A 13,811-nucleotide genomic window follows, 5' to 3' on the forward strand; every position below is an offset into this window, starting at 1 on the left:
GACGTCCGCGCCGTACGCCGTGCATCCGGCCGGAGCCTCGCCGCCCTCCGCCGTTCGATCCTCTCCGGCGAGCGCCTCGCCGAGCCGCGCCTCCACCGCCTCTTCCCTCGTCGCCGGCGTCCTCCCCGTCCTCTTCTCCGGCGAGCCCGCGCCGCCGACCTCGGTTCGCGCACCGGCTACTACAGTGCTGCCGGCCAGATCTAGATCTGGATCGTCTAAGGGTTGACTTCTTCCCCTACAAACCCTAATTTTTGGCAATTTTCATCATGTCGTAACTCTGTCATCATAGCTCCAATTCATGCGTGTAGCATATCAAAATGTTCGCCTCGATGAGTACATCATTTCATTGTTGGGGAATGTTGAAGAAAACAAAAAAAATTCCTATGGTTTCACCAAGATCCATCTAGGAGTTCATCTAGCAATGAGTGATTAGATGCATCTACGTACCATGTAGATTGCGAGCGGAAGCGTTCAAAGAACGGGGATGAGGGAGTCGTACTCGACGTGATTCGAATCAACGAAGATCCTAGCACCGAACGGACGACACCTCCGCGTTCAACACACGTACGGAACAGCCACGTCTCCTCCTTCTTGATCCAGCAAGGGGGAAGGAGAGTTTGATGGAGATGGCTCCAGCAGCAGCACGACAGCGTGGTGGTGATGGAGCTGCAGTACTCCGGCAGGGCTTCGCCAAGCACTATGGAGGAGGAGGAGGTGTTGGAGAGGGAGAGGGAGGCACCAGAGATCAAGGTAAGAAGTCCTCCATCTCCCCACTATATATAGGAGGGCCAAGGGGGGGGCACCGGCCCTAGGAGATCCAATCTCCTAGGGGGGTGCGGCCAAGGGGAGGAATCCCTCCTCCCCAAGGCACCTAGGAGGTGCCTTCCCCTCCTAGGACTCTTCCCTCCTTGAAACCCTAGGCGCATGGGCCTCTTGGGGCTGGTGCCCTTGGCCCATGTAGGCCAAGGCGCACCCCCTACATCCCATGTGGCCCCCCGGGGCAGGTGGCGCCACCCGGTGGTCCCGGTACAATACCGGTGACCCCGAAACTTGTCCTGATGGCCGAAACAGGACTTCCCATATATAATTATTTACCTCCGGACCATTCCGGAACTCCTCGTGACGTCCGGAATCTCATCCGGGACTCCGAACAACATTCGGGTTACTGCATATACATATCCCTACAACCCTAGTGTCACCGAACCTTAAGTGTGTAGACCCTACGGGTTCGGGAGACATGTAGACATGACCGAGATCGCTCTCCGGCCAATAACCAACAGCGGGATCTGGATACCCATGTTGGCTCCCACATGCTCCTCGATGATCTCATCGGATGAACCACGATGTCAAGGATTCAAGCAACCCCGTATACAATTCACTTTGTCAATCGGTATGTTACTTGCCCGAGATCTGATCGTCGGTATCCCAATACCTCGTTCAATCTCGTTACTGGCAAGTCACTTTACTCGTACTGTAATGCATGATCCCGTGACCAGACACTTGGTCACCTTGAGCTCATTATGATGATGCATTACCGAGTGGGCCCAGTGATACCTCTCCGTCATATGGAGTGACAAATCCCAGTCTTGATCCGTGTCAACCCAACAGACACTTTCGGAGATACCCGTAGTATACCTTTATAGTCACCCAGTTACGTTGTGACGTTTGGCACACCCAAAGCACTCCTACGGTATCCGGGAGTTACACGATCTCATGGTCTAAGGAAAAGATACTTGACATTGGAAAACTCTAGTAAACGAACTATACGATCTGATGCTATGTTTAGGATTGGGTCTTGTCCATCACATCATTCTCCTAATGATGTGATCTCGTTATCAATGACATCCAATGTCCATAGTCAGGAAACCACAACTATCTGTTGATCAACAAGCTATTCAACTAGAGGCTTACTAGGGACATGTTGGTGTCTATTATTCACACATGTATTATGATTTCCGGATAACACAATTATAGCATGAATAAAGACAATTATCATGAACAAGGAAATATAATAATAATGCTTTTATTATTGCCTCTAGGGCATATTTCCAACAGTCTCCCACTTGCACTAGAGTCAATAATCTAGTTACGTTGTGATGAATCGAACACCCATGGAATTCTGGTGTTGATCATGTTTTGCTCTAGGGAGAGGTTTAGTCAACGGATCTGCTACATTCAGGTCTGTGTGTACTTTACAAATATCTATGTCTCCATCTTGAACATTTTCACGAATGGAGTTGAAGCGACGCTTGATGTGCCTTGTCTTCTTGTGAAACCTGGGCTCCTTGGCAAGTGCAATAGCTCCAGTGTTGTCACAGGAGAGCTTGATCGGCCCCGACGCATTGGGTATGACTCCTAGGTCGGTGATGAACTCCTTCACCCAAATTGCTTCATGCGCTGCCTCCGAGGCTGCCATGTATTCCGCTTCACATGTAGATCCCGCCACGACGCTCTGCTTGCAACTGCACCAGCTTACTGTCCCACCATTCAAAATATACACGTATCCGGTTTGTGACTTAGAGTCATCCAGATCTGTGTCGAAGCTAGCGTCGACGTAACCTTTTACGACGAGCTATTCGTCACCTCCATAAACGAGAAACATTTCCTTAGTCCTTTTCAGGTACTTTAGGATATTCTTGACCGCTGTCCACTGTTCCTTGCCGGGATTACTTTAGTACCTTCCTACCAAACTTACGGCAAGGTTTACATCAGTTCTGATACACAGCATGGCATACATAATAGAACCTATGGCTGAGGCATAGGGGATGACACTCATCTCTTCTATATCTTCTGTCGTGGTCGGACATTGAGAGCTCAATTTCACACCTTGCAACACAGGCAAGAACCCCTTCTTAGACTGATCCAATTGAACTTCTTCAATATCTTATCAAGGTACGTGCTTTGTGAAAGACCTATGAGGCGTCTTGATCTATCTCTGTAGATCTTGATGCCTAATATATAAGCAGCTTCTCCAAGGTCCTTCATTGAAAAACTTTTATTCAAGTAGGCCTTAATGCTGTCCAAGAGTTCTATATCATTTCCCATCAAAAGTATGTCATCTACATATAATATGAGAAATGCTACAGAGCTCCCACTCACTTTCTTGTAAACACAGGCTTCTCCATAAGTCTGTGTAAACCCAAACGCTTTGATCATCTCATCAAAGCGAATGTTCCAACTCCGAGATGCTTGCACCAGCCCATAAATCGAGCGTTGGAGCTTGCACACCTTGTCAGCATACTTAGGATCAACAAAACCTTCCGGCTGCATCATATACAATTCTTCCTTAAGGAAACCATTAAGGAATGCCGTTTTGACGTCCATTTTCCATATTTCATAATCATAGAATGCGGCAATCGCTAACATGATTCGGACGGACTTCAGCTTCGCTACCGGTGAGAAAGTCTCATCGTAGTCAACCCCTTGAACTTGTCGATAACCCTTAGCGACAAGCCGAGCTTTATAGATGGTCACATTACCATCCGCGTCTGTCTTCTTCTTAAAGATCCATTTATTTTCTATGGCTCGCCGCTCTACGGGCAAGTCAGTCAAAGTCCATACTTCATTTTCATACATGGATCCTATCTCGGATTTCATGGCTTCTAGCCATTTGTTGGAATCCGGGCCCGCCATCGCTTCTTCATAGTTCGAAGGTTCACCGTTGTCCAACAACATGATTTCCAAGACAGGGTTGCCGTACCACTCTGGTGCGGAACGTGTCCTTGTGGACCTGCGAATTTCAGTAGGAGCTTGATCAGAAGTATCTTGATCATCATCATTAACTTCCTCTCTAGTCGGTGCAGGCACCTCAGGAACATTTTCTTGAGTTGCGCCATTTTCCGGTTCAAGAGGTAATACTTCATCAAGTTCTACTTTCCTCCCACTTACTTCTTTCGAGAGAAACTCTTTCTCCAGAAAGGATCCATTCTTGGCAACAAAGATCTTGCCTTTGGATCTGAGGTAGAAGGTATACCCAGTAGTTTCTTTAGGGTATCCTATGAAGACGCATTTTTCCGACTTGGGTTTGAGCTTTTCAGGTTGAAGTTTCCTGACATAAGCATCGCATCCCCAAACCTTTAGAAATGACAGCTTAGGTTTCTTCCCAAACCATAATTCAAACGGTGTCGTCTCAACGGATTTTGATGGAGCCCTATTTAAAGTGAATGCGGTAGTCTCTAAAGCATACCCCCAAAAGGATAATGGTAAATCGGCAAGAGACATCATAGATCGCACCATATCTAATAGAGTGCGATTACGACGTTCGGACACACCATTACGCTGAGGTGTTCCAGGCGGCGTGAGCTGTGAAACTATTCCACATTTTCTTAAGTGTGTGCCAAACTCATGACTCAAGTATTCTCCTCCACGATCTGATCGCAGGAACTTGATTTTTCTGTCACGTTGATTCTCAACCTCACTCTGAAATTCCTTGAACTTTTCAAAGGTCTCAGACTTGTGTTTCATTAAGTAGACATACCCATATCTACTCAAGTCATCAGTGAGGGTGAGAACATAACGATAGCCACCGCGAGCCTCAACACTCATTGGACCGCACACATCAGTATGTATGATTTCCAATAAGTTGGTTGCTCGCTCCATTGTTCCTGAGAACGGGGTTTTGGTCATTTTACCCATGAGGCATGGTTCGCACGTGTCAAATGATTCGTAATCAAGAGACTCTAAAAGTCCATCAGTATGGAGCTTCTTCATGCGTTTGACACCTATGTGACCAAGGCGGTAGTGCCACAAGTATGTGGGACTATCATTATCAATCTTACATCTTTTGGTATTCACACTATGAATATGTGTAGCATTACGCTCGAGATTCATAAAGAATAAACCATTCACCATCGGAGCATGACCATAAAACATATCTCTCATATAAATAGAACAACCATTATTCTCGGATTTAAATGAGTAGCCATCTCGTATTAAACGAGATCCTGATACAATGTTCATGCTCAAACTTGGCACTAAATAACAATTATTGAGGTTTAAAACTAATCCCGTAGGTAAATGAAGAGGCAGCGTGCCGACGGCGATCACATCGACCTTGGAACCATTCCCGACGCGCATCGTCACCTCGTCCTTCGCCAGTCTCCGTTTATTCCGCAGCTCTTGTTTTGAGTTACAAATGTGAGCAACCGCACCGGTATCAAATACCCAGGAGCTACTACGAGTACTGGTAAGGTACACATCAATTACATGTATATCACATATACCTTTTGCTTTGCCGGCCTTCTTGTCCGCTAAGTATTTGGGGCAGTTCCGCTTCCAGTGACCACTCTCCTTGCAATAAAAGCACTCAGTCTCGGGCTTTGGTCCATTCTTTGGCTTCTTCCTGGCAGCTTGCCTGCCGGGCGCGGCAACTCCCTTGCCGTCCTTCTTGAAGGTTTTCTTACCCTTGCCCTTCTTGAACTTAGTGGTTTTATTCACCATCAACACTTGATGTTCCTTTTTGACTTCTAGCTCTGCTGATTTCAGCATTGCAAATACTTCAGGAATGGTCTTTTCCATCCCCTGCATATTGAAGTTCATCACAAAGCTCTTGTAGCTCGGTGGAAGCGACTGAAGGATTCTGTCAATGACCGCGTCATCCGGGAGATTAACTCCCAGCTGAGTCAGGCGGTTATGCAACCCAGACATAGTGAGTATGTGCTCACTGACAGAACTGTTTTCCTCCATCTTACAGCTGAAGAACTTGTCAGAGACTTGATATCTCTCGACCCGGGCATGAGCTTGGAAAACCATTTTCAGCTCTTCGAACATCTCATATGCTCCGTATCTCTCAAAACGCTTTTGGAGCCTCGGCTCTAAGCTGTAGAGCATGCCGCACTGAACGAGGGAGTAGTCATCGGTACGTGCCTGCCAAGCGTTCATAACGTCTTGTTCTGCAGGGAGAACAGGTGCGTCACCTAGCGGTGCTTGTAGGACATAATCTTTCTTCGCAGCTATGAGGATGATCCTCAGGTTCCGGACCCAGTCCGTGTAGTTACTGCCATCGTCTTTCAGCTTGGTTTTCTCTAGGAACGCGTTGAAGTTGAGGACTACGTTGGCCATTTAATCTACAAGACATATTGTAAATATTTTAGACTAAGTTCATGATAATTAAGTTAATCTAATCAAATTATTCAATGAACTCCCACTTAGATAAACATCCCTCCTGTAATCTAAGTATAACATGATCCGAGTTAACTAGGCCGTGTCCGATCATCACGTGAGATGGACTAGTCAACATCGGTGAACATCTTCATGTTGATCTTATCTTCTATACGACTCATGCTCGACCTTTCGGTCTTCTGTGTTCCGAGGCCATGTCTGTACACATGCTAGGCTCGTCAAGTCAACCTAAGTGTTTTGCATGTGTAAATCTGTCTTACACCCGTTGTATGTGAACGTTAGAATCTATCACACCCGATCATCACGTGGTGCTTCGAAACAATGAACTGTCGCAACGGTGCACAGTTAGGGGGAACACTTTCTTGAAATTATTATGAGGGATCATCTTATTTACTACCGTCGTTCTAAGAAAACAAGATGAAAAACATGATAAACATCACATGCAATCAAATAATAATAGTGACATGATATGGCCAATATCACATAGCTCCTTTGATCTCCATCTTGGAGCTCCATGATCATCTTGTCACCGGCATGACACCATGATCTCCATCATCATGATCTCCATCATCGTGTCTCCATGAAGTTGCTCGCCAACTATTACTTCTACTACTATGGCTAACGTGTTTAGCAATAAAGTAAAGTAATTTACATGGCGTTTCTCAATGACATGCGGGTCATACAAAAAATATAGACAACTCCTATGGCTCCTGCCGGTTGTCATACTCATCGACGTGCAAGTCGTGATTCCTATTACAATAGCATGAAAATCTCATACATCACATATAGATCATTCATCATTCATCGCAACTTTGGCCATATCATATCACAAAGCACTTGCTGCAAAAACAAGTTAGACGTACTCTAATTGTTGTTGCAAGTTTTACGTGGCTGAAGTAGGGTTCTAGCAAGAACGTTTTCTTACCTACGTGAAAGCCACAACGTGATTTGTCAACTTCTATTTACCCTTCATAAGGACCCTTTTCAACGAATCTGCTCCAACTAAAGTAGTAGAGACAGACACCCGCCAGCCACCTTATGCAACTTGTGCATGTTAGTCGGTGGAACCGGTCTCACGTAAGCGTACATGTAAGGTTGGTCCAGGCCGCTTCATCCCACAATACCGTTGAAGCAAGATAAGACTAGTAGCGGCAAGAAAGTTGACAACATCAACGCCCACAGCAAATTGTGTTCTACTCGTGCAAGAGAACTACACATAGACCTAGCTCATGATGCCACTTTTGGGGAACGTTGCAGAAAACAAAAAAATTTCCTACGGTTTCACCAAGATCCATCTAGGAGTTCATCTAGCAACGAGTGATTAGATGCATCTACGTACCTTGTAGATCGCGAGCGGAAGCGTTCAAAGAACGGGGATGAGGGAGTCGTACTCGACGTGATTCGAATCACCGAAGATCCTAGCACCGAAAGGACGACACCTCCGCGTTCAACACACGTACGGAACAGCCACGTCTCCTCCTTCTTGATCCAGCAAGGGGGGAGGAGAGGTTGAGGGAGATGGCTCCAGCAGCAGCACGACGGCGTGGTGGTGATGGAGCTGCAGTACTCCGGCAGGGCTTCGCCAAGCACTATGGAGGAGGATGAGGTGTTGGAGAGGGAGAGGGAGGCACCAGAGATCAAGGTAAGAAGTCCTCCATCTCCCCACTATATATAGGAGGGCCAAGGGGGGGGCACCGGCCCTAGGAGATCCAATCTCCTAGGGGGGTGCGGCCAAGGGGAGGAATCCCTCCTCCCCAAGGCACCTAGGAGGTGCCTTCCCCTCCTAGGACTCTTCCCTCCTTGAAACCCTAGGCGCATGGGCCTCTTGGGGCTGGTGCCCTTGGCCCATGTAGGCCAAGGCGCACCCCCTACCGCCCATGTGTCCCCCCGGGGCAGGTGGCCCCACCCGGTGGACCCCCGGGACCCTTCCGGTGGTCCCGGTACAATACCGGTGACCCCGAAACTTGTCCTGATGGCTGAAACAGGACTTCCCATATATAATTTTTTACCTCCGGACCATTCTGAAACTCCTCGTGACGTCCGGGATCTCATCCGGGACTCCGAACAACATTAGGGTTACTGCATATACATATCCCTACAACCCTAGCGTCACCGAACCTTAAGTGTGTAGACCCTACGGGTTCGGGAGACATGTAGACATGACCGAGATCGCTCTCCGGCCAATAACCAACAGCGGGATCTGGATACCCATGTTGGCTCCCACATGCTCCTCGATGATCTCATCGGATGAACCACGATGTCGAGGATTCAAGCAACCCCATATACAATTCCCTTTGTCAATCGGTATGTTACTTGCCCGAGATCTGATCGTCGGTATCCCAATACCTCGTTCAATCTCGTTACCGGCAAGTCACTTTACTCGTACCGTAATGCATGATCCCGTGACCAGACACTTGGTCACCTTGAGCTCATTATGATGATGCATTACCGAGTGGGCCCAGTGACACCTCTCCGTCATATGGAGTGACAAATCCCAGTCTTGATCCGTGTCAACCCAACAGACACTTTCGGAGATACCCGTAGTATACCTTTATAGTCACCCAGTTACGTTGTGACGTTTGGCACACCCAAAGCACTCCTACGGTATCCGGGATTTACACGATCTCATGGTCTAAGGAAAAGATACTTGACATTGGAAAACTCTAGCAAACGAACTATACGATCTGATGCTATGTTTAGGATTGGGTCTTGTCCATCACATCATTCTCCTAATGATGTGATCTCGTTATCAATGACATCCAATGTCCATAGTCAGGAAACCATGACTATCTGTTGATCAACAAGCTAGTCAACTAGAGGCTTACTAGGGACATGTTGGTGTCTATTATTCACACATGTATTACGATTTCCGGATAACACAATTATAGCATGAATAAAGACAATTATCATGAACAAGGAAATATAATAATAATGCTTTTATTATTGCCTCTAGGGCATATTTCCAACATTCATCTCATTGCATCATTTTCATTTGAGCTCATCTTGATGCCCGAAATGCTGTTGGAAGAGGGCTATGTGATGAATTTGGCAGATCTGTTTCAGCAAATGGCATTTTGTCATTTTTGTCATGATTAATGTGTGCATGCTATGATCCTAAGCTCTACATGTGTTTTGTCATATGCCATGCCATCTTTACAGAGGTGCTTGCCATGTATTTTTGTGATCTATGTGGGGTCTAGCACAAGCTTGCAAAGTAGCGTAATCGGTAATGCTGATTTCAGGGACTTAGAATTTCACTAAGTCCTTGTTCTGTTTTTGTTGTTATGCCATATGTTCACGTTGTTTCCTAGTGATCTGTGCATCTTTTGAGGATGATCGGTAAAGATGTTTTGTTAACATTGTGGTGCTCTATCCATCCATGTCTTTGTTTGCATTTATGGAGCAGCCTAGCTTGAGTCAATCGAGCTCTACTTTTGCTATAAAATGATCCCGGCAGATTGTTGACATGTTTAGCGATTTTGCTGAGGATGTTGCTATTGATCCGTGCATGCTATGTTATTGTTCTTGCCATGTCTAGCTTCTATGCCATGTTTTCTTGATGGGTGTATGATTAGTTTGTCATGCAATGCTCTGTAGTGAGTGCATCGAGCTCGTAAACATGCCTACTCGTTAACTGTTTTGCATGCTCCAGTTTTTCACTAAGTCTGAATCTGCTTATGTTTTTGCCATGTTCACATGCTTGCAATTGTATTTTCTGATCCCTTTTGGCTCAAGGTCACTAAGGGACTTTTGTTAAGTGCTTTGAGTAGCTTCATGCCATGGCTTGCTTTGCCATGTTAAGTTCCTGTAGCTTGTAGTTTTCATGCTCTAAAGTGTGCTTCCTGATGATAAATTCCAGACTTGTGTTAATTTCACTAAGTCTGAAACCTGTTATCATTTGCTCTTTTGCCATGCTTGTTTGAACCTGTTAATGGATGAATTAGCCATAGCTCAGTGTTCATATTTTGTCAAGCATCATGAGTGTATCCCTGCCATGTATTTTGTTGCCATGTTTGAGTGCTGTAGCATATTTATCTTGATGCATCTATTTGGTCACTTGCTGTTTATCGCAGACCGGTGCCATATTTGTTTTGCTTGCCTTTTCCAAACCGTGCATCCGATTCCGGTGATCTTTATATCAATTTCAACCGAAATCACCTCACCTTTCCAATGGAACTCCTGGTTTTCCATGTTGAGGCCAGGTTCAATCATTCCTTTCCAAATCATGCATATGCATCACATACCGCATCCCGCATATCATACCATGTACATGTGTTGTGTGTTCACCTTGTTGTGTGCTTTTTTCCGGTGTTGCTTCTTTGGGTTGGTTCCGATTACGTTGCGTTTGTGAGGACCCATTCGACTATGTTCGTTGGTCTTCTTCATGGACTCGTTCTTCTTCCTTGCAGGATTTCAGGCAAGATGACCATACCCTCGAAATCACTTCTATCTTTGCTTGCTAGTTGCTCGCTCTTTTGCTATGCCTATGCTATGATACCTACCACTTGCTTATCATGCCTCCCATATTGTTAAGCCAAGCCTCTAACCCACCTTATCCTAGCAAACCGTTGTTTGGCTATATTACCGCTTTGCTCAGCCCCTCTTATAGCGTTGTTAGTTGCAGGTGAAGATTGAAGTTTGTTCTTTGTTGGAACATGGAGATGTTGTTCCTTGTTGGAACATGTTTACTTGTTGGAATATCACAATATCTCTAATGTAATTAATGCATCTATAAACTTGGTAAAGGGTGGAAGGCTCAGCCTTATGCCTGGTGTTTTGTTCCACTCTTGCCGCCCTAGTTTCCGTCATATCGGTGTTATGTTCTCGGATTTTGTGTTCCTTACGCGGTTGGGTTATAATGGGAACCCCTTGACAGTTCACCTTGAATAAAACTCCTCCAACAAGGCCCAACCTTGGTTTTACCATTCGCCATCTAGCCTTTTCTCTCCCTTGGGTCGGCCAGCCCAAGGGTCATCTTTATTTAAACCCCCGGGCCAGTGCTTCTCTAAGTGTTGGTCCAACCCAGAGCACCACGCGGGGCCGTCCCTTGGCAACTTGGGTTACCTTGGCTCCCGTACGCTTAGCTTATCTGGTGTGCCCTGAGAACAACATATGTGCAGCTCCTAACGGGATTTGTCGGCACAGCGGGTGGTCTTGCTGGACTTGTTTTACCATTGTCGAGGATGTCTTGTAACCGGGATTCCGAGTCCGATCGGGTCTTCCCGCTAGAAGGAATGTCCTTCATTGACCATGAGAGCTTGTGATGGGCTAAGTTGGGACACCCCTGCAGGGTTTTGAACTTTCAAAAGACGTGCCCGCGGTTATGGGCAGACGGGAATTTGTTAATGTCCAGTTGTAGAAAACCTAAAGTTGACCTTAATTAAAATACATCAATCGCGTGTGTAACCGTGATGGTCTCTTCTCGGCGGAGCCCGGGAAGTGAACACGGTGTTGGAGTTATGCTTGACGTAGGTTGTTCTAGGATCACTTCTTGATCATAGTTGTCCGTCCGTGCTTTTGCCTTCTCTTCCTGCTCTCATTTGCGTATATGTTAGCCACCAAATATGCTAGTCGCTTGCTGCAGCTCCACCTCATAGCTTTTACCTTACCCATAAGCTTAAATAGTCTTGATCGCGAGGGTGTGAGATTGCTAAGTCCCCATGACTCACAGATACTTCCAAAACCAGCTTGCAGGTGCCGTTGAACCGAGCAGGTGACGCAACCAAGCTCAAGGAGGAGCTCGATGAAGATCTTGTCCTTTGTGTTGTTTCGTTCTAGTTGATCAGTAGTGGAGCCCAGTTGGGGTCGATCGGGAATCTGTGTCGCTTTTGGGGTAGTCTTCTTTTATTTTGGTTCCGTAGTCGGACCTTGATTGTATCTGGTTGATGTAATGCTTTATTCATATAATTGTGTGAAGTGGCGATTGTAAGCCAACTATGTATCTCTTTCCCTTATGTATTACATGGGTTGTGAGAAGATTACCTCACTTGCGACATTGCTTACAATGCGGTTATGCCTCTAAGTCGTGCTCCGACACATGGGAGATATAGCCGCATCATGGGCATTACACGGACCACTAGGGTAAAATGGGGAAGGAATTCCCGTTAGTTTAGTATATGGCCACGTAGAGGTGGCTGCTAGATACTCCCAACAGGATTGTAAATTAGACCGCCTATTGGACGGTATAGAGGAGGAAATTTTTAAGTCCTAAGTGACTATGTATTTTCCTTCTAGCTGGATTGTAAAATGATTGTCATGGCTGACCTTTTCACTTCGATCTCTCGACTCGAAGGTGCAGAGTGTTTCCGAATACCTGAGCGGTAAAATAAACCGGCGTATGCGTGGAAACCAGGCGTAGGGGTCATAGGTTCTTGAACAGACAAGTTGTATCCGGCTAGTTATGTTATATTACATTGAAATTGTAAGAAACATCTTCCAGAGAGAATAGTTCCGTTAAGGGTTCCTTTCCCTGAGTGTGCATGCATCTATGTGCATGTCCGGACTGTGATGAATAAATCACAGTGTGTATAACTTCTGGGGGGGTCATAATGGAGCGAGTGCAAAACATCTTTAGTTCACCGACCGAATATTCCCTTAAGAATGCTAGCTTTCGGCTTCACCCAGTGTGAGGTACACATCCAGATGACCCGGTAGTAACAATCACAGAGGTGCTCCCTTTATGCCCTAGCCGAACTAATGGGAACGTAGGGCATAAGCACAGGAGCCAGGCAACCCAGCTTGGCCAAAACTTAAGTCATATCAATGCATACAATGGCAAAGAAAAGGTACATATGGGAGAAAACGCATATGTGATGAGCTTTATGCTCGGAAAATAGAAATAGCAAGCTTCTGTCCAAGAAGCCCCCAGGTATGATAGACGTACATACTTGAAGATGTATGCGTCGGGGGTGCACAGTCTAACCGCACGAAATCCTTTAAGGCTAAAGAGAAAAAACGAAAAGAGAGAAAAAATGATAAAACAATAAGAGGAAGGAGACGAACAAAGGGTTCGGCGCTAGGCATAGAATCTTCGGAGTCTGGCCGCATTCCAGGGATTCGGCTCTAGTCGATTGTCTGACGCATCATGCAAGCGGTACGCTCCTCCGATGAGAACTTCGTCGATCATGAAGGGACCCTCCCACTTGGGCTTGAGTTTGTCCTTTTTCTTCTCCAGCAGGCGTAGAATGAGTTCGCCGATGTTGTAAGTTTTGGCCCACACTTCTCTGCTTTGATACCTGCGAGCCTGCTGTTGATAAAATGCGGAACGGGCTTTTGCGATGTTGCGCTCCTTCTCCAGGGCGTCTAAGCTGTCCTGCCGATCGAGCTCGGCCTCTCTCTCTTCGTACATGCGCACTTGAGGTGAGTCATGAATAATGTCGCAGGGTAATACTACCTCTGCATCGTACACCATGAAAAAGGGGGTGTATCCGGTAGTGCGCTTGGGCGTTGTCCGCAGCCCCGAGTGTACGGAGTCGAGCTCCTCAACCCAGTGCTTGTCTGATTCCTTCAAAGACCGCACTGATAACCCACAAGTATAGGGGATCGCAACAGCTTTCGAAGGTAGAGTATTCAACCCAAATTTATTGATTCGACACAACGGGAGCCAAAGAATATTCTCAAGTATTAGCAGCTGAGTTGTCAATTCAACCATACCTAGAAACTTAGTATCTGCAGCAAAGTGTTTAGTAGCA

Source organism: Triticum dicoccoides, chromosome 2A (assembly GCF_002162155.2).
Source record: "Triticum dicoccoides isolate Atlit2015 ecotype Zavitan chromosome 2A, WEW_v2.0, whole genome shotgun sequence".
NCBI classification, from domain to species: Eukaryota; Viridiplantae; Streptophyta; class Magnoliopsida; order Poales; family Poaceae; genus Triticum; species Triticum dicoccoides.